This window comes from Pezoporus wallicus, unplaced genomic scaffold (assembly GCF_028554395.1).
Source record: "Pezoporus wallicus isolate ANWC-B61680 ecotype Strahan unplaced genomic scaffold, APGP_CSIRO_Pwel_v1 contig_749, whole genome shotgun sequence".
In the NCBI taxonomy this organism is placed as follows: Eukaryota; Metazoa; Chordata; class Aves; order Psittaciformes; family Psittacidae; genus Pezoporus; species Pezoporus wallicus.
The window spans coordinates 320290-340368 of record NW_026641327.1 but is presented as its reverse complement, the minus strand read 5'-3'; the positions used below and the strand labels follow the sequence as shown (position 1 = coordinate 340368).

The window sequence follows — 20079 nt, the reverse complement described above, 5'->3', positions numbered from 1 at the left end:
GCGGGCTGGCGGCCGAGTGACAGGGCGAGCCGCCGGCGAGCCGCTCGCACGCGATCCCCGGCCCGCCGCCGTCACACCCCGCCGGCGGCAGAGGGCGCTGCGGCGGCGCGGCTGGCACCGGCGAGGACGGGGACACCGGGTACCGCGGGTCGGAGCCGCGGCGCTGAGCGCGCCTCGCCGCCGGGCTGCGCGCCTCTCCGCTGCGGGGTAGGAGTGGGGACAGGGACGATCTCCGCCCCGCTGCCCACGACCGGTGCGGTGCACCTGCCAGCGCCGCCGCCGAGCCCGGCTCTCCCGAAAAGTTGGTAGGGAAAACGCGGGGGTCATTCCCGCCTCCGGGGCGTCTGGGGCAGCCTCAACATCTCCGGCATCGGTGGCTCCGGACGGAGCTTCCCTCTGGCCGTCCCGTCCCTCCCTCTGCGCCCACCCCGCTCTCTGCCCGGTGCGGTTTCTCTGTGCTTGTCGCCTTGCCTGGTGAAAGAGCATCTCCGCAGTACCGGCACGTTCAGCTCAGCGCTGCACTTACCTGCCTCACCAGGAAGCGGAGTTAACAGCTGGGATGGTTTTATTTTATGGCTTTTAACGAGCGGGTTCCCCACCACCACCACCCCTACCCAGCGTTTCGCAGACGGATTTCTGGTTTGTGGAAGTGACAGGAGATGCCAGTCAGCAAGGCTTTGGCTTTTGCCTGTGGTTTTGATGCTGAAGCTTGATAAGTACCTAAAGCAGCTCTTGTAAGGGAGGGTTAAGGACAGGGCAGACAAAACCAGAGCAGGCTGGTGGGGAAAGTCCAAGGTAACAAAGTGAAAACCAATCCTCTCCCTGGTGGGATACCAGTCTTTAGCGAGGATATCCAAACGTTAAACCCCCGGCAGACTGCTGGGACTGGTTGCTGTGGGGAGGAACTGTCTCCTGCTCCTCAGCCCTGGATTGCCGATGTGTCCCCTCGGATGCAGATGTCACGGCAGGTACCACCGCTCAGACAGCAGCACCCTGCTCTGCCTGCCTTTGCCCCAGACACTGTGGTGCGGCTTCTCAGCCCCCAGCTGGCTGAGCTCTATATCCACAGACAATCCTTCTGGGAAAGCCCAATTATCAAGATACAGGTGGCAGGAATAATGTATAGAAAGCAAAGAACTTGCTAATCACGGAATCATAGAATGGTTTGGGTTGGAAAGGACCTTCAAAGGTCATTCAGTCCTACCCCCTGCAGTGATCAGGGACATCTTAAACTAGATCAGGTTGCTCAGAGCCCCATGCAACCTGACCTTGGATGTTTCTAGGAACAGGGCATCTACAACCTCTCTAAGCCACCTATTCCAGTGTTTCACCACCCTCATCATAAAAATTTCTTCCTTATATCTAGTCTGAACAATCTGATAGATGTTTATCTGTACAAAGCAACTCTTAGATTACTTGTGGAACAGACTGAATGAAAATGCCCTGCCTGGGCATGAATTTACTGGGGAAGAAGTGGAGAGGACCAGGAGTGTTAGAAAGTATCTGAGCCTTCCCTTCTTCCATCAGTAGGTCTCTGTGACTGCACTTGAATGGCTTCTCAGCCTTCCGGCAGTTCAGAGCTGGATCTCTTTGCAGCGCCCCACCACCTGACCACACAATCACCGTTAATTCTTCGGCTTGGCCACTCATGCCTTGCATTTAGCAAGGAGACCTCACTTTGACAAATGTACCCACATAGTAAGGTTGCATCCCTTTTTTGCTCCTGCCCTGCACGTGGGTGGAACATGGAAAAGCCCAGTTTGCTTGAACACTGTTGCTCAAGCAAAATAGAACCAGTCATCACTGTTGATTGCTCTGTTACATCTCCCCAGACAAAGCCTTGGCTATAAAAATAGATGCATTAATCCACATGGACAGTTGCAATTGCAAATGGCATTCAAAAAGCAAAAATGGAATTTATATTTTGACACAGACATATCCCCAATCCGTCAGGATGTGACACATTGGCAACATGTCTGTGCCAAACTATGAATACGTTATTTACTTTTATTCTGAATGCTATTTACATTTGTAACCTTCACAGTAAATTAGTGTATCTATTTTATATTGGACATTTTCTGAGAGGCTTTTGGTATTGTCTTCACTTATTATATCCACACAATTGATGTAAGTTAGACTGATTTGGGCCACAATAAATCTTCGGGGACTACAGACTGTTATGCTGGGAGGATTTGCCAGCATAACCCTACCATCAAAATCCTATCTGGCAGAGGCAAGGCCTATGTTTGGAAAGAGAAATCAAAGGCCATCAACACTGAATAGCTCTCCACTAGATGGAACAATGGTGTTTCTCCTGCCAGGCCATTGACAGGGAGTGATTTACCCAGAAGAGAACTGGGGAGGAGGGGTGGAGCCCAGAAAGTGCTGGATAATGGTGAGACAGTCATAGGCAACTATTGTTCATCACTTCTCCTGGTGAACTCAATGCCACGGAGGAGAGCTGGGGACTCGGGAGGTATCTTGGTGTGTGAAAACACACGTGAGCTCACTGACATGACCCTGCTCTCATTTGGAAGTGGTGTCACCATATGGTGCTCACGTGACTCTACTAGATCTCTTAGTGAGTTCATTTGACTGGGAACAGGGCCGAGCTAGCATATGTCCAGCATGGAATTTGGACCCTTTTGCACCTGTCTGCATCGATACACCCCAAAACAGTTCAGATGTTTTATGGGAGCTTATTCCACATACAGCTGAATGACCCAGACTGCAGAGAGAATAGTTTTGCTGTATTCTCTTCAGTCCATGGGTTTTAAATTTTGTTAAAAGTAATTACATTTGCCAGGCAAGAATTATTTTTCATCTCTCATGCTGCTGACTGTTTATACTTATACCAGCTATGTGCAGATCTTTATTATACAAGTTAGACTTACTGAACAACCGCCAGATAGTTCTGCTTTCCTTCTTGAATTTTAATTGCTTACTTGCCCAGCATCTATTTTTAAAATGGAACTGTAAATGGAACAGTAAGTTCCATCACTCACCACAGAGGCAGAGGGTCAGCCCCTTCCTTACTCCTCCTCCTCTGCTCCCTCTTGCAGCGAATGTGGAGGAACTGGGACCTGAGCTGTCAAGGCATTTAACCACGGGCATAAGCACATGCGTCCAGGAATGCGTCTAGATACTTTGTAGGACTGGAAGTAGAGCTCAGTTATTTCACAGGGCTGAGAACAAGGTTATCAGGACATACTGATTTTATATTAGCAGTGTGGTCACCTATACACTCACATGCATAAATGTATACATGCACATACATATATACATATCTATATACACAAACACATAGAGACAGAGAAATGGTTGCATTTGCAGTACACATTTAGTAGGAGGCTACAGACTCATGCAGTCTCAACTGTGTACTATGATCAGGAATGCAAGTTCTGGATAGTGCTTATAGACTCTTCATCTGCTAAGTAGATCTGTGCTTGCACAAGGCTTCAAAGCAGAAGCTTTGAAATACCACTCTCTTTTCCCCTCAGACTCCCTCTACTTGGTGGAAAACATGTGTTCATCCAAAGGGCTGTTTTGAACACTGAACCCAGGCTGTCATCCACACCTTCATTTTCAAGACCACATGCCGTCAATTTCTCACATAACCCTACTTCACTTCTGGAAAATAATTTTAGTCTTCATCTGTCTTCTTATGGTCATCATTATTTCAAACACCTACATACTCAGAACATCCATTTTATCTTAATATTATAGGTTCTTGAATGTAACTGGCTTCTCAACTGCATCCTTTTGCCCATTTTTTAATATTTCCCATTATTTTTAGACTAGCAGGAAGGGAGGTGATCGTGTGCAGGAAACTAGTAGGGAGCTGGAAGCCAACATAATTTTCTTCTTGATGTCTTAAATGACACATGCTATTTGAAAAAGGAGACAGACATTCTTAATATTCTCATAAGCACAAGCATTTCCTCATGAAGCAGCACCGATTGCTTCTTATTCCTGTCATACCGCTTTTATAAATTCTCAGAGTACAAAGTGATTGAAAAACTCTAGGTCTCCAGTTTGCCGGAGCTAGCAATTTCAAATTACCATGTTTTCTCTGAAAACATATCCTATTCATATCCTAGTTAATGAAAAATATAAAATAATAAAAAGGAATGTGCGTAAGATGTTTGGATAACATTCTTGTTAAATTGCAGGCTGCCCTCACTCTGGATTTAGCCGCTGATTTAATCAACTGTCCATAATACATGCAGAAGAAGTCAAACTGCAGCTCAAAAAAGCATCTCGGTGACCAGTTGTTTTGTTTGTTTGTTTAATTTTCTAAGATAAACTTAGCTGGTATTGGGCAGCTCTCTAAACTTGCATACTTCTAAGGGCTGTTTCTAGTACCTCGTCTGACTGTGTTACATCATCTGAGCTACTTTTGCTTCCATTTTCAATTTTCTGCTCCTCAGAGGGCTGCAGGTTGGCAAGGATGTGGTGCTGATATTTCACTGAAAGCTCCTGAATGCTGCAGAGAAGAGGAACTTCAGCTGATGCGGTGCTGCTGCTGCTGCCCATATGCAGAGGCTGCTGTTTACTTTCTTGCTTAGCAAGAATCCAGCATGGGAGCTGTTGGGGAGAGAAGGCTGAAATCACTGCTCATGGCTGCCTAGAATAGTGGTAGACCCAATATCTCAAATAACAGCACCCTGAAAGCGACTGTGACCTTGGTACTGAAACTCAGTCATTTTTGCCTTCACTTTCCAGCCAAGGGAAAGGTTGACATTAGCAAGGGTGGGACCTGGTGTCTAGCACAGAAACTGAAGGTGGGTGCCTGAAGAACAGAACCACCTTTAAAAGCCCCCAGAGAAAGGGAGAGCACAGAAACACAGAATGGTTTGAACTGGAAAGGACTTTAAGGATCATCCAGTTCCAAGCCCCCTGCCATAGGCAGGAACACCTTCCACTAGACCAGGTTGCTCAAAGCCCCATCCAGCCTGGCCTTGAACATGGCTGGGGATGGGGCGGCCACAGCTTCTCTGGGCAACCTGTGTCAGTGCCTCACCACCCCCACAGTAAAGAACTTCTTCCTGTCTAATCTAAATCTACCCTGCTCCAGTTTAAAGCCATTACCGCTTGTCCTATCACTACATGCCCTTGTAAACTGTCCTTCTCCAGCTTTCCTGGAGGTCCCCTTTAGGAAATTGGAGGCTGCTATCAAAAGAAGTCAGATGTAGAAAACTGAAGTGTTTTAAAATAAATGCAGAGAGCTCAAAAGAAGAAAGAGTGGTTATAACCTACTTGCATCCTTCTGTGTCACTTTTTGCATGCTCCTGTGTGCTCCAATTCTGTTTCTAGCAATTCCCCCGACTTTTCTTATCTAGAAATGTATATAAACCTGTGAATTGCAGCAAAGTGCAAGGAGAAATGTTTAGCACATATACAGAGACTGAAAAAAAAAAGAAGAAAGATGCTTAGGAATCTAAATTCTAACTGTATTTTCATGATGGGAGTAAGAAAGAAAATGATAACGTATTTCTAACAGCACATTATGATATACCAAAATACAATTTGTCATGTTATTCATTTATTGTAAGAATGCATACAGACAGCTAAACATATTTGATTTCCTTAAGTATTAAAAGACGGTGCTAGAGCGATAGGGAAACAGCAGAGTGCAGCTCTTACAGGTCATTATTGTCTATGCAAATCAATAAATAACTGCATTATGTCACTGAATTTTTCAGTCAGTTCATTCCATATGGCCCATCTTTTCTCAGACAAGTCAGTTGCTAAAAACAAGCCATAAATCATCCCCATTCTTTTATTTTAATACTGTAAAGAATATTTGTTTTTATAACCAAATTGATTTAAGACTTAGAGCAGCCACAAAACATTCTAAACAGATGTTTAACTTGAAAGGCTCTAGTACACTTTCTTACCCTGTAGTTATGGAAAATTGGGGTGCATGCAACCTGAAACCTAGAATTTTTAAGCCTGAAGGAAATTGCATTTAGACAGCATATATTTTATTACAAATATGTATTTTTAATAACTGACTTTAGTGAATAGAACGCATACTTACTACACAGCTCTGTAACTGAATTAAAAACTGTGCAACCAGAGAAGTTTTTACAATACTTAGGATTTATGTGCAGAGGAAATATCACTGTATTAATATGTGGATTTCTGTTTACAGCTATAGATGGCTCAGGGAAGGGAAAGGTTTTATTAAGACATATATGAAGAAGCTGATATGGAGCACAGCCCATGAGCTTTTAGAATTGTTTGCGGATAGCACTTTCTTTGGGAAGTGTTAGAAATGTTTCATCCTGAGAGACGCAGCAACAGAGATGCACTAAAAGCTTCTTTCTTTGACCTTGGGCTCAGAGTTATGACAGTATGGCAACCATATTCTCTTTCAGAAAATTGCCTGCTACCTTCCTCTGATGAGTGCATTGGCTGGTAAAGTGGACATTGCATGTTCATTAGACTATTTTGGACCTTTTCCAGTAGAGGTATTGCATACGATTAATGGTTCAGAGAATGAGAGCTCTGCATGACTCAACAGCTTCCTGTCTGTCCCACCATAAAGTATTCATCTTGGTGAGGGGGTACAGTACTGAGGAAATTGTTTGGCTGTAGGTAGAGGGGGTACAGTACTGAGGAAATTGTTTGGCTGTAGGTATTTCATGGACTTGACTTGAAGTACAAAGTGTAAGTGCTACAAAGTGCAAATATTATGCACTGTGGTAACAGTAAAAGGTCAAATTAAGGGCAAGGGAGAATTTGGGATATCTTGAACAAAATAATGTTATTGGAGCAGACTGCCTTCCTCAGGGTTTTTGCAAGAAGACGCAACCCAACTTTTTGATCTAAAGGTACTTGCTCCCTCAGGAAGGGAAGAATTGAGATAGGTGAGTCTTGTCAGCACAATACCTCACAGCGGTTTAATCACTTAAGTGCTGACAAAGTTTGGGAACCCTGCAGGTTAGAAGATAGAAAGCAGGTAAAATTTTTGATGGACCCTGTCCTCATGGAATTTGGTCGTTTGTCTTTGCAGGGTGCCATGTCACCTCTGTATCAACTGGCATTTTAACAGCTATACCCCATTCAACCACCTCAATTCCCTCTTCTGCTAGGTCATCTGGTATGACCTCCCTCTGCTGTCACGCTTGCCCTTTGATTCTCTCTCTTTTCCTTTGCCTTTTCCTTACCTTAGAGACACCTTTGAGAAATCCTGCAGTTTGTCCCAGAGGCTTCCCCTTCCTGCAGATAGGCCAGAAGTTTGGTACTCCTTTAACTCAGCAGGTCAGTATGTTCAAGGAACAGACACAAAGTTGTGTTTGTCAGTACAAGGCTCATGGAGAAGACACAGCCCAAGTGCTTCTTCATTGTGCCTTTGCCATCTTCTTCACTGTGATCTATAGAAGACTTGAGATAGTGCTTGATAAACCTACTATCAAAAGATGCTCTAAGACACATACTGAAAAAAATCACATTTTTTCTGAAGTGATTTTCTTTGTGATCAAAATCCGATGAGTGCAGTGTAGGAAACAAATCTTCAGCTATGCAGTGCTCTGCTCTAGAATGTTTCTGTGATAGGGATTATGGTGTGCTGGCCTATGAAAGCCAGATATGCAACACAGCAAGAGAAGCAATGGTCAGGTTAGAAAGCTAACACAGAGAAGATGCAGTGCTACACGAATCTATTTGATTGATTCCAGGGAGTGAAGGGGGATTAAGGTGGGCTTTCCCTTTAGATATCAAACACTTCTAGATTTTGTGCATAACTATAAAACATATTTAATACATTTAATTAAGGAATTACCTTAATTCCTCGGTAGACATATTAGATATTCGAGCCAAATTGTGGCACCTTTTGTAAGGATGGGGTAAGTAGCATTTAGCAGGTCTCATGCTGAATATCCTGAAATCGTTATATCAAAACCAATAAAACTTTAGCGTTTTGATGTGACAGGTCAGCTGAGCTGAATGGCACTAGACCTTTGCACTTGTTTCTCCAGCTCTGGCCAATATGGCCTTGTCCCTTGTTTTCCCAGATACTCACCACTTGAGCTGACTGGACTGCTATCCTTCCACAAGAGGCAGAACTTTTACCGCCCGGAAATGAAGGCGACACAGACACAAAGGAAACCAGACTGAGATATAGCAGGCTGGGCAAGGGGTCACATTCAGTCATTTTCACCAGTTTGCTAATCCTGAAAGTCCAGTAAAAAAAAAAGCCAGCCCCCCGAGTGTAAGAAGGGACACCTAGTGTTTCCCTTAGGGAATGCTAAGGGAAATTTTCTACCTCTTTGGAGCTCTGAAATCAGCATACCAACTTCAGGCACAGAGTGGTTTTTACCATCTCTGAAGCACTGTTGACAGGGCAAGTGTTCTCAGGGGAAGGAGGCTGGCTGGTGGTGGAGCAAGAGGATGGGGTGCCATGTCCATTTCTGCTCAGTCTTGTCAGGCTTTAGCTATCTGGTTAACTCTGTCAGAATAAGTCATCAATCTTGTTTCCTTGGCACTTGTCATCTGTCATCAACCTCTCTTCTGCTGGCCATGCCTGAATGTGTGGGTCTGAATGAGCGTACCATGCCAACAATTCTGTCCAATTTCAGAGCTGGGAAACATGATGGGAGCCTTGCCAAGAGTGCTGTTTGCCTCAAGTGCTGTTGTTGCCCACTTTCAAATCCTTGATCTTTATACAATGCCGTAATGCCACATCTGCAGCTTTACACAAGCGTTACAGTATCACCAAGCTTATCAGCTTTTGCCCTTATACAGGACTGTCTGCATCATCACTTTGCCCCACAGGCAGGCACCAGTTGCAGTATGATGACCAGAACTAGCTGAAAAAGTTAGATGTATTTGCCAGGGTGTGTTTGTACTGTCCTAGACTGTGGGAGTGCAGCAAGGCAAAAACTTGGCTGTACCAAAACATTAAGGTGGAACAGTAACATCTTCTCACTTTGACCCTAGGAGCAGTATCATTCTGCACATTTCTCTGCACACCCTTCCCATTCTTCCAATGGAACACAGCAGCAACAAGCAGTGCCATACCCTGAAGCAAGAGGCATCTGCAGAAGAGCAGATCTTTACAAAATAGCTAGCCAGAAGTTGACTACACTACTGTGATTGCACCTATGGATGGAGCAGGTTTGCATCTGAGGCAAGAGACCACCTTGGGCAGCAGGGGGACTCCAGTCCTGGATACTTAGGGGCATAATCAGAGAAGAGTTTGTAGCTAGCTCCCTCTGTCTTTCATAGGAGTCAGAGAACTACATCAGGACTCTTCCCAGAGCCATTGTGATATGGGAAAGCTCATCTACCATTCCTCAAGACTCTGACAACTTTGCACTGACTTTCCTCAGGAGTTCTCCTTAGATCTCCTCTATGCATCACTTCATGCAAATGGAGAGTCTTTGTTTGCTTCTGAATACCCAGATGTGCAGACAATTTTTCCTGGTTTGGGGGTGAGGAGATCAAGGCATCTTTCTTAAGCATTTTGGCATGTATGCCTGGAAATTGAATCCAGTCCCTTTTACAGTTAATCATTGCTTGGCAAAATGGTTTATATAAAAAGTTGGTTGGTGATGCAGAACTTACTATTGCAGTCACAGATTTAAACCAGTGGTGAGAAGCACATAATAATGCTATTTTTGCAAACTAGATTGTTAGTTTTGAATTTTCAGAGCTTTTGCTTATGTTGTTTTTTTGCCTGCACTCTTGAAAGGCTCATCATGTAGGTTCAAAGACAGAAAGCCACATGCAGACCCTGCTTTTGTTTTAGGCTTCTAGTGAAAGAAAAGTTTATGCTAAGTGGTTACAATATTGTAACAGCGACTTGTGCTTTTCATGTATTTGAAGCAACTGAAGCAAGGAAATAGATTTCTGACTAAGAGATAAAATGATATGGTGCATCCTATTTCTCTCTTCCTCTCCTAGTCTAGCATCATCTGCTAATATTATTCATGTTCTTGTAACATTTGAGGACAGATACAGTTAGCGAGGGGTAGCGAGCAATGTTGGCTTTAATCTTTGTTCTAGTCTTTGTCTTATAATGCTAGTCTGTGCAACTCTTGGGAGAAATGTGCTCCCAGAAAATTCACTATAGGTCATTTGAGCAATCTTATTTGAGATTCTCATTTTTTTTTACCAACACTTAGAATAACAAAATGGATTTCCACAGTTCACCAGTGAAGTATGGTATCAGAGTGACCTTTCACCTCTGAAAGCTCAGAAGTGCTGATATATATATTAACACAGAGGGAATATATGTATATAAATATTGGAGAGAACTCCAATCTGCTAAGCAACTTCTGACCCACTACTGAAAGGAGAAAGTGGCACCCCTTGTACCCATCTACTAGTTGCTCCCCAACAGGTACTCCAGCTAGGAAAGGGAGATGCTCCTCATCTCATTTTACTCCAGAATTAACTGATCAGGGAAAGGAAAACAGCCATGCCTGCCTTCCTTTGCATTGCTTTTTCTGAGAAATCATCATCTGTGATGGGGAGACAGATGTTGCAGGCACATAACTATCAAAACCTCAAAGACAGAAGAAGGAATGTGCTACAGATCTGAAAAGAGCGATGCATGATTATGTCATTTCATGCCATGCTTATTTTGTTCAGCCGTGAATGTCAGTTAAGAGACAGTTTCATTCCATACCTGAACTTCCTCTGCTGCAGACAAAAGTGTGCAACTGCCTTCTAAGGTCCTGGACCATAACATGTATCACTTACTTCTGCTTGCAAAAGGTTCTTACATTTCATCATCTTCCTTCTTTCCTGGGTGGCCACAGATAAGAAGGAATAAAGCAGCGAAAGCCTGGAGAAGAGTCAGGGAAGGTGGCCTGGGAAGAAAGCAATCAAAGCTGTTTAGAAGATGAGTGATCAGAGCCGTTTTCTTTAAGACCATCCTATATCACTGTATCCTCCTGATGAACCCTTCCACTCAGTACAGGTGAGGTGTGGAGTCTAATGAGATTATCCTCTCCAGGTCACATCCCTGCACTGAGACATTACCAGTTGTATGCAGACCACAGGCAGATGACAGACTGATGTTGAACTGAAGAATGAATAGTTCCAGTGAGATTCCAGAAATTCCTTTGGTATCCTATTCAAGTGCTTCAATAGCCTATTAAATATTTTACCAAGATTATTATTTTCTGCAAAGCAAGTTAATTTATTCTTGTCCTTTTCCCAGCTGAGGCTAGTAATGGGTAATCACCATTAAATCCTAACATGTAGGATTTAATGTTTCTTCTAAAAAAGAGGGGACAGCAGAAAAAAGCCAGTCTCCTCCTGTCTTTTGCCAGACATCATTATTTCTAAAACTCTGATCACTCTTGTTGCCCTACTTGGGTTCACTTTTGGGGGTCTTTTTTGCATGCAGTATTGTGTTTAGAACTAGGCACCACTTCAGTTCACTAGCAGTCTCTTAACTTTAATAAAGGGCTATAAAGTTATCCAGTGGATACTTTGCAGACTTCCAAAACATCCCTTTCTGCTACACTCAAATCCTTGGAGAGAAGGCAAAGTACATGGTTGTCCCAAGCCAGAACTCAACTTTGCATGTCATTTTCCTCCCTTCAAGAAATTCAGAATAACCTATTATTTTTTCTCCCATAAAAAGACTCTTCAGGGTAAGATATATCATCCTCCTTTGAATTAGACAGCCCCAATCTGCTCACTGCTCTGTGTTAATTCCTGTTGATTCATTGTATCTGGGGCTAGTATATCAAAGAGTGACAAGATTAATTAAAACAGCCTGACAAAGCTGTCTAGGGTAGGGGAGCTGCACTAGAATATCCTGAGCCATATTTCAGTGAAGAGCTCTGTAGATTGTGTAAGCCATCATGGTCAGGAATTTTTCTTGCCTTGAGAGTGCCAGCCTTGTGCAACAGCAATCCCCATAGCTTTAAGGATGACAAGTCTCAGCAGGAAGAAAAAATGAAGCAATGGTGATTTCTGGTGGTGTTCTGTAGCAATTTGGAAGTTTTCCACCTTCAAGACTTCATTTCCCAGTTTGGAGAAGGACTGTGGCTGTAACTGGCACTTCTCACGGCTGCCATCTGGTAATCTTACCTCCACTAAGGATGTCTGGGAGAGGGAAAGCAGGAAAGGGACCATTCACTGTGCATTGCAGAAGGTGAAGCTTTAAGGCTTCAAATGTATTCTCATCCCCTCTCTTCAGACTGTAGCTACACAATGAGATCTGTCTCTGGGCACACTGCAGAGATAGCATTAACCAGCTATTGAAACCTGCAGACTTCTACCAGCATCTCTAAGAGTGTCATGCTCCTCAGCTGAACTAACTTCTTCAGGTGTTTTGGTGTTTTTCCTCTATAGCATTTTTCCCAGCCTCTTCACAAATGCTTGTGTCATGTAGAAACTGATGTCTTAAGTAGCAAAGAGCTCTTTCCCTTTCCAATAGACAACTTCTCTCTTGTGATTGGTTCTGGAGTAAGATGGACAGATAGCTCTGATCTTTGCTTAGGAAAAGGAGTGGACTGTCCCTCTGTCAGTTCCAGTGCAGGTCTCCTCCCACTGCACCGAGACCAAAACATGAGGAATGATCTCAAGTAGTCCCTCTGGCATGCCAGCTAGAATATTGTCATTTATGAGTCACCACTGGGGCTTTGACTGCTCTCTTCACATGCCTCTTATCCACTAGTCCTACCCTGACAGACAGTGTGGGAAGAATGTGAGTGGTGTCATTCCAGAAGTCATCCCCTGCTCTCAAAGGAGAGGCTTTGAGGCACAACTGTGTGGCTGTTCACTGGGTTTCCTTAGTCCCACTCTTCAGGCTTGTCTCCCAGGGCAGAGACTTTTCCTGCTATGCAGGAAGACCAAGGCATCTGCCAAAAGCCGTTTGTCAGCAGAACTTTTATGCACCAAATATTTCCTTGTTTACAGCTTTTTTTGTCAGCCCAAATACAACCAATGTTTTTCAGACTCTTAAAATATTCAGTAATAGCAGCAGCACTGAAATTCCCAGGAATGTTTCTTTTGGAAAAATAGAGGTGATAGCAAAGGTATTTTTCTACTTATTTTGCTTTTTCCACTACTTTCTTTTACTAGCAATTGGAAGGAGTTTCTTTTGTCAAAATGATCGTACCCCTAGAAAGGCAAAGCTTTTATCTGCTTTAAGAAGGTGAAAGAGTGCCAAAATAAAACTCCAAACAATCTGGATATCTGTGTTTACAAACGTGACTTGCAGAATGGAATAACTACACCTGGCACCTGATATATTGATTACACATTTTGATATGAGGCATTAATTTCTTAATACACTGACTTAGAGTGGCTTACAAGTTTCACTATTGTGTTCAGTTTCTGCATCAGTTCTTTATTCTTTTCCAGTATAGCATTTGAGTTAAAGACAAATATTTTTAAAGCACAAACGAATCATCATTGACATCACATCGTTCATCGATTTTGATCTTATCTAATAGCCATTCATACATGTTCTGTGAACTTAGTTCTGAAGTTAGCTTCTCTAGCTTTTAAATTCAGTGTTTCTTTGGTTATATTTATATAATACAAAGCATCTCATATGGCAAAGGAATGAAGACATATATGAAAAAAAGGGGATCTTATCAATGTATATAAATATCTCAAGTGAGGGTGCAAAGAACAGCCAGGCTCTTTTCAGTAGTGCCAAAGGATGGGACAAGAAGCAATGGGCACAACCTGAAACGCAGGAGGCCCCATCTGAACACCTGAAGCTGAACCCCATCTTAAAACATCTGAAAAAGGAAACACTTTTTTACTGCAAGGGTGACAGAGCACTGGCACAGGTTGTCCAGGGGTGTTGTGGAGTTGCCATCCTTGGAGATGCTTGGAAGCCACCTGGACATGGTCTTGACCAACCAGGTCTAGGTGACCCTACTTGAACAGGGGGCTTGGCCCAGATGACCTCCAGAGGTCCCCTCCCACCTCAACCCTTCTGTGATCTCTTGTGATCTATGATTCTGCCCGAAAAGACATGATAAAAATTCTTTTAAAATTAGAATACTCACTCTAAAATAATATTTGACATAAGTAAAATAAATAATATTTGACATAAGTCAAATATTTTTGTCACTACAATAGATTTTTTGCAGAATCATATTTTAAAAGCGTCTTTTTATTTCCATTAACTATAGCTTGGTATCCCCTTGTTTTGCTAAGGAACAATTAGGTACTAATTAATTTCCTTTCAAAATACAGAATTTCTACCATTTTTTACCCATGTTGTCTGGTTCTTCCTCAGCCATCCAGAACTATGCTGCATGAGGGTCCTTTGATGAGTCAGCCTGCTTATTTTTTCTGTCCAAGTCAAAAGTCAATTATGCCTGGCTTTCTTAGTAGTCAGAAGGAATGAAGATAAAGAGAGAAAGATATGTAGGCTATTCCTGTGACAAGTGCGTCAGCCTTTCCATTAGTATGCTTCTCCTGTGGTTTTTGTGGTATCCAGTATGATACACACCATTCTCATTGCTGAGTGCATTCATTACATCTGATGCCTGATGTCCCTCTTGTTTACTTTGGTTTTTTAGTTGCACCATTGACACACTCCATAAACCTAAAAGCAAGGAATTTATCATGAAAACATAGGTATTACCAACAGTAATTGCCAACAGTAATGCTGTGTACAGTGGTCAAAGAGTCAAATATCCTCAGCAGTTTTTTTTGCAATAGCTTTGCTATGTATCAAAAAGAGTGGAGAAGAGAGTGGAGCCTGGTGGTACTCCAGAAATGTATCTTTTACAATCCTTCCTCCAAGAATCAACCCAAATCCACAGGATGAAGGAGGAGCCCTTCAGTTGCAGCTGTAGATTTGATACCTATGTGGATCTGACAAACCTCTCAGGTGCAGGAATTGCTGTCAGGCCTCTGGGACAGATATCCTCTGCAGAAAAATGGTGTAAAGGAATGAAGTCCAGGGACAGTCATTTTGGGACAGTATATGGGGGATGCCAGTGGAGCAGTGAAGCTTATGGCGATATCTGGTGGAAGGGAGGAGAACTGGGACAATCCTGTGAAGTATGTTGTTTACATAGGTTTTGAAAATCCTGACCCCAGTTTTCTTGTGGAATGGGAAGTGCGTCCTGCTTAGACAACTGGTACGTTCTTTGGGTGAAGGTACTGATTCATGGCAAAAGAAGGAAGGCAGAGCAGAACTGGTTTAGACCTGCTTTTAGTGGTCATGGCTGTAACATTTCTAAAACAGAGCTGATCTGTCATTAGCATTAGTTATTAAACAATAGAGACTGGAGCTCAGATTCACAGATCCTGAGGGACCTCTGACTGTTTTCACAGGCTGTTTCCCACAGCTGTGGGTCTCAGGAAGATTTGTCATCTTGAGCACAATATCAGACTCACACCACCTCTGGATAGTGATGAGGGCCTGCATATGGACAAGTAAGCTTCCTGGACAGCAAGGGACTTGGGAGCAGGAGGGAGATACCTAAGGAGTTCTCCTGGTGTCAGCAGAGGCCCAATGGGACTGACACTGATTCAGAGCTAATGGGTTCTGTCTAAACAGATGTGACTGCTGCTGGGCATTTGCACCACATATACTGACCCCTGTGTTTCAGCAGTAGAGCATTTTTCTGAAGCTACTAAATGTCATGAGACAAAAGCTGACACAGGCTCTCTCCACATGTCTTACCTTCCTTATGGCCTCTACCAATTGCTGCATTGCCATAGTTCCATTACCCTGCTATCGTGGGAATCCCAAAGCAATTAATGTCCAGGGGGTGCTGCATGCTGTCTGCCTGGTTAAGCAGTGAGCTAATAAGCCTTCCGGGATTTCAGATTGCTAGGTATCGGTGCAAAATAGAAGCCCAGAAAGCACTGGAACTTTGCCAAAGGTAACAAGCCCAGATAGACTCAAGCTTATGATGTTCATCGGATTACTTCTGAAGAATAAGCTGAGAAAGTTGGGGCTCTTCAGCCTGGAGAAGGCTGCGTGGAGACCTCATAGCAGCCTTCCAGTATCTGAAGGGGGTCTATAGGGATGCTGGGGAGGGACTCTTCATTAGGGACTGTAGTGATAGGACAAGGGGTAACAGGTTAAAACTTAAACAGAGGAAGTTTAGATTGGATATAAGGAGGAAATTCTTTACTGTTAGGGTGGTTAGGCACTGGAATGGGCTGCCCAGGGAAGTTGTGAATGCTCCATCCCTGGCAGTGCTTAAGGCCGGGCTGGAGAGAGCCTTGGATGACATAGGTTAGTGTGAGGTGTCCCTGCCCATGGCAGGAGGTTGGAACTTGATGATCTTAAGGTCCTTTCCAACCCTAACTATTCTATGATTCTATGATTCTACTTAACATAGGCCAGAAACAGCCTGGCTATTTTGCTGACAAGGGCAGTGCAAAATTGGTGGAACACAGTAACTTTACTGGCTAGCAGGAGTGCTTCAGACTTACCCAGACAGGCAGCAATCTTTAGTTACTTGTTTACATTCTATTTCTTCAGTCATACAATAAATATCAATAAATATCAAGTAACTCTTCTGGAACTCGTGATAGAGCTCTGTCACATTCTTCAGCTTTGGCACAAATATGCTTTATTTATAAAAAAGAAAATGGGGGGAAGAGGGGAGGTTGAATCCAGAAAATATTTGTAGATGGTTCTTCCGTTAGAGTTAAGGAAACTGATAGTATCTGTAGATTTTACCTCATTGTAGTTTGCACAAGTTCCTGGATAGCAAAAGTACACAGGTTCCTCTTTTCTGCCCATTGCAGTCTTCTGATTTTCCCCAAAGTGACTAGCAGCAGAGAACAGTTTATTGTTCGTTTAGTTTACTGTACAATACATGGCTATTTCCTTTCTGAATAGACTCACTCATGTCTAGAATTTCCTTGTAATTTTTGTATATTACAAGTATACTGGCAAGTGAAAACATATTTCTGTGTTTAGCTTATGCTCTCTGTGGGTTTTGCCATGCCGTTTCTAATGAGATCCTTGTGGCCAAAGGATGAAAAGGGGGGTCACTCATGGTGGCCACCTGCAAGCAGGGAGACAAGTCCCTCTCAGACCTTCTCCCTCCAGCAGAAAGGCCATGTGGGCAGCTGATCGGAGTGGGGTGCACATCAGTTGATGTATTTAGTGATAGAGGGCCAAGGAAACGTGCCTGTCAGGCTTTGATGCTTGAGATGAAGGAGCCCACGGACATCTTTCTTTTGCTTATAGAGACTATCTGCGGACCCTGCTCACCATTCATCTCCTAAGAAAACAGACTTGTGGTGCCCTTGGATCTGTAATGTCCCAAAAGAGTCAGGGAGGATGTGGAAGCAGAAAGGGGAGTGGGCTGCAGTGGCTGGGGCAGGCTGTGGTGGCTGCTCTACCAGCCAGTGCTGAGGCCACTGCCTGGAATGGGAACATTGCTGGAGCCTAAATACTAGGTCCCAGCACACCAGTACACATCCAGGCCAGAATGATAAGCTGGAAGTGGGGTGCAGCTACTAACTGGGACAGGATGGTTATATTACCAACTGCATAGTGCTGAGCATCAAGATTGGGTCAGGATGATTGCCAGCCATGCGTGGCTATTTCTCCCATTAGTTAAGCAGGTTTTCCAAGTTTATATGTTGCTGTATTTTTTTCTCTTCCTTGGCCTCTCTCCTTGGGTCAGAAAATGTGTACATCTAGAGCCCTTTCGTTTAGCTCTAAGCTTGGGAGTGGGAAAAAGTTACTCATGGCTGAGCTCTCAGAGTATAATTCCATTTCTTGGGTCTCTGAACAGTGATTTAAGCTGGTGTCACTTAGAATATTCATGGCAAGAGCACCTAGAAGTTGAATAGGTAAAAACAATATGACAAGGTACAGGTATGCTTTCTTTGAAGACCAGAAACAAATGTGATTGGTACCAAGAAATGAGAACTTCAGTTCTTTTGTGTGTATTTTAGTGCTATCTGTGCTGATCAGCCTCCTCAGTCTTTGGTTGTCTTTGTTTTCATTTTCGCATGAACACAATGATGGTGCTTTTAGACCGAGGTATTTCAGGCACTATGTCTTACGCAATTTGCTCTTAAACAGCTGAGACATGGGTGCCTATCTGTCTATGACAAGGATTAGTTTATTGCTTATTTAATAGAGATCTTGAAAACTTGTTTACAAGTGTTTACATACAATTTTTTCAACAATTCGGATTGCCTAAGGCTACAGCATGTTCCCCCTGCTTATGTGCAGTGTGTAACCCCCATGTGGCCTCAGGCAAATGGAGTGGTTAAAAGATTTATGCACTGCGTGGATAAACAAAATCTGGGAGAATTTCCCCGAGGCTTTGCCTGGATTGGCAAAATGGTGTGATTTTAAAAATGATAATTAGTACCTGGCATTTCTCATACACGTTGGCTGGATGAGGAGAAACCTGTACGAGAGAACCAGGGATTTTAAAGAAAGCCCACTTAGGTACAGCATATGTTCACAGCTTGCCTTCTCTACTAACTTCTTATAAGGCAGCAACTACTATCAACCAACTGAATTATAACCATTTTCCTAGTGCAGACATAACCTAAGAAAACAAATAGCTTGAAGACTTCCAAGAATTTCCCCGACCAGGCAATGCAATGAGCACAGCAGACTGAAATGGAGATTTGGGGAATTTCTCTTTCCGGTGGAGGAAACAAAGAGGAGTCTGACAAAATCTCCTGTGGGTTTGGAACATGCCCTGACCCTTATCGAGGATTTCCTGGTACCAGTAGGAAAACTTCCACAGGCTGAAAAATGTGAGGATTTCAACTGCAACATGCTTCCCTTGTTCTGGATTTGTGTTAAACCTGCAAAAGTCTGGAATTTAGGCTGGTGGGGGAGTAGTCAAAGGATTTTGAAAGCCTTGCTCGCTCTCACTTGGTTTAAGCCAAGCACAATGGGCTATATATAGGCCGTACGTAATGCTGATTTCTCCAGGAAAGTGATTGATTTTCTTTCAGTATAAACCAGTCCCCCACTGGCTTAGGCCGAAACGAAATAAAGATGTTGGCTTGACTTCTAACACCCGCGAGGAAAGTAATTTTAAACAAGTACCGTTCTCTACACCAGGCCAGCGTTGCTCGGGGCCTCAGGCCACCATGGAAACTCACAGGGGCCGGCCATCTTCCTCACACCTCAGCCGCAAGCCCCCGGCCCCTGAGGAGACAGCGCCTTGATCCTCAAGGGATCAACACCTCCGGCTCCACCCCACCATCCCGTCTCCGCTTTGAAGCCACCCGCCGCAGACAGCTCGGTGCCGGGGTGGTCCGGGGGGCTTCCCCAGCTCCCGGCGGAGGGGCGGGGAGGCGGGCGCAACAGGCCGCTCGTACTGAGGTTACCCGCTGGGGACTTGCAGCCGCCCCGCTCTTCCCCGGAGACCGGCGAGCTCGGGGACCCTCCCGCTCCTCAGGGAGGAGCAGCCCTCTCTCTGGGAAAGCTGGAGAGCCCCAGCGCCGACTGCCCCCGGCGGCCCTGGCCCGCGGCTCGCGGCTGCCGCCCGCTGGAGGGCGCGGGCAGGTCTCGGGGCGGCCCGAGGTGTCCCGTTGTCCTGCACGTCCCCCGGGGCCCGCGTTTCGCTCTCTGCCACCCTCTGCCTCTGAACGAGTCTATAACTGAGTTATAGCACCGCCGAGAAGGGCAGCTGGTCTCGAAGCGAGAAGCAGCCCTAGCCACCAGCCGTAGTCACCTGTGGTGGTTCTTCTCCCAACAGCTGACCACTCATTACTGTTTGTACTGCTAAATCTCAGGCTTACTCTGCTAGAGCGCTTTTCTTCTCCATTAAAACACCCTTCTGCACCTTTGGTACTCCTAAGGGGAATTGGTATGCACTCAGATCATGCCTCTTTACCAAATTCTTTTTTATAGGCCAAAGACTGCTCCCATTAAGATGGCTGGTACAAGAAACCACTTTACGGCTCATATCAGCACTCTTACCTATTCAGTTTTAACATTGGTGTAAAGCATAGGCGTGAGGTCCAACTGTGTTTTGCTGTTGGATTCCCCAGGGCTACATGGGGAGGTATCACTTTCATCTCTTGCCACCATCCCTGTTTCACTTTAATCCTCTTTGCAGGTGCATGCCCTCAGGAGCCCATGCCCTGGTAATCCAGAAGCACCACTGTTGAGGGTGACTGCTCCTCCCT

At 44.3% G+C, this 20079-nt stretch overlaps 1 long non-coding RNA gene across 1 annotated transcript; it reads right to left on the bottom strand.

The window, feature by feature from the left end:
* Positions 1 to 7332: 7332 nt before the first annotated feature.
* LOC130606603 (uncharacterized) lies at positions 7333 to 19131 on the bottom strand. The gene is made up of 6 exons (XR_008974022.1): positions 18992 to 19131; positions 16640 to 16730; positions 16390 to 16527; positions 14444 to 14539; positions 13865 to 13946; positions 7333 to 7392 (listed from the first exon to the last, which is right to left on the bottom strand). It is a non-coding gene; the product is annotated as an uncharacterized LOC130606603 (long non-coding RNA).
* Positions 19132 to 20079: the final 948 nt, after the last annotated feature.